The sequence below is a fragment of the Hippopotamus amphibius genome, chromosome 1, assembly GCF_030028045.1.
Source record: "Hippopotamus amphibius kiboko isolate mHipAmp2 chromosome 1, mHipAmp2.hap2, whole genome shotgun sequence".
Lineage (NCBI taxonomy): Eukaryota > Metazoa > Chordata > Mammalia > Artiodactyla > Hippopotamidae > Hippopotamus > Hippopotamus amphibius.
Genome location: NC_080186.1, coordinates 253500 through 255608, shown reverse-complemented (window position 1 = coordinate 255608; position 2109 = coordinate 253500).

The window sequence follows — 2109 nt, the reverse complement described above, 5'->3', positions numbered from 1 at the left end:
GAATTGGAAGTTTGGAAGGAAAGGGTAGAGCTGGAGATAAAAACAAAAACAGAAACAGACTTCTGCTCCTGGCCAGATGACATCACCGGGACTGATCACCCCTCACCTCCAACCAGCTAAAACCCAGACAAGATCCAGGAGACAACTGCCCTCGAGGCATGGGACACGGGGTGGCCAAGGACAGTGACCTCCAAGATGTGGGGCCCAGGCCTCCCAAGTCAGGAGATGGAGCTGATGGTCCAGAGGGCCCAGGACGGAGCCGCAGGAGGCGGTCAGGGCGGGCAGGGCACAGGTCAGCACACGTGCACACAGACCGGCGGGGGCTGGTAGGGCACTCAGACTGGCCGGCCGCAGGAGTGGGAAACAGTGACTGTTGCCCAGAACCTACTCACAAAGCTCAAAAGAAAGATCCAAAAGGGTCAAACTGTTTCCAAGTAACTTCCGTGCACCCTAGAAAAAGCCCAAGAATACTGATGGAACACAAAATTGCCCGACACCAAGGTCAAAGTCACATCTCGCAACCAACCAAAGATTGCCAAAGCTTGCTTAAAAACAAGTAGATAATGTCACTAAAGAAACTGAATTTATAGTTAAAAACCTTCTCACAAAGAGAATCCCAGGCCCAAATGGCTTCACTGGTGAAAACTGTACCAAACATTTAAGAGTCAAGACCAATTCTCTGCTACCTAGTCCAGAAAAATGAAGAGGAGGGTAAACCTTGCACCCAATTCTATGAGGCCAGCACGACCCTGATAACAAAGGCCTCACAGGCCTTTAATACTTTGACAACAAAACCACAGGCCGATATCCCTTGCAACACAGATACAAAAATTCTTGGCAAATTAATTCTTAACTTGGAGAATTTTAGCAAATTGACACAGCAATATATAAAAAGGGTAACATATCATGACTAGATGGGCTTTTCCTCAGGAATGTAAGGTTGGTTTAATGTTAGAGAATCAATGTAATTCATGACATGAACAAACTTTCCCCAATAGATTTTTTTTTAAAGCTTTTTACAAAACCCAACCTCTATTCCCAGTTAAAAACAAAACCAAAAACAAACAAACAAACAAACAGAAAAACCAAGTAGAAGTAGGAGAAACTTCCTCAACTTGGTGAGATGGGGGTTCCCTGTGGGCCCACGAGTGTAAAGTACCGGTGAGACTTCCAAGCAGAGGTGCTGAGGGGGCAGCTGGTTACGTGAGACTTCAAGAAACTCCTACACAGAAAGATAAAAGTTGCAGATAATTTTATTATTCGTTTCAGAAACTTTATGGGGAAAAAATGGTAAATACCAGGCTTTCAATAGATCCCATGAAAAGACTCCTTAGAACCCCTGTCTTGCTATGTCCACCGGCCTGGGGACACTTACCCAATCAGAACCAAGCCTCCTCCCCACTGAACGCCCACCCTGACCCAGACCCAGCCTCCGGATGGAGACTCTGAGGAGACTCAGTTGAGAATACACTCACTTTGTCTCCTCTGCAGCCTTCTTTGGCAGCATTTTCAGGGAGCCTACGTTCGACAGGACTGAGAATCGCTCGAGTGAAAAGGGGACACGGGTTCGAGCCCTGGTCTGGGAAGATCCCACGTGCCACGGAGCAACAAAGCCCGTGCGCCACAACTACTGAGCCTGTGTGCCACAACTACTGAAGCCCACGTACCTAGAGCCCGTGATCCACAACGAGAAGCCACTGCACTGAGAAGCCTGCACACCACAACAAAGAGTAGCCCCCACTCGCCAACTAGAGAAAGCCTGAGCACAGCAACAAAGACCCAATACAGCCAAAAACAAATAAATCAATTAATAATAATAAAAAATTTTTAAAAAAAGAGGTCGAGCTTGCAGCTGACATCAGCCCCTCCCACGGAGGCCCCCAAAGCCACCCTGGGATCGATCCCCGGCCTTCAACTCAGGAAACGCAGCCACTGCTGTCCTCGGAAAAGACACAAATGCTATTTGCCCTCCTGTCCCCAGTACTCTTACTTGGAGAATAGCCTCACACCGCAAGACACTCTATTTCCGTTGAAAACTCTGGACATTCAAACCTGGGACGATTGTCTTGAGGCAGCACCCAGGGGAAGAGAACCCGTGGAACTCGCCCG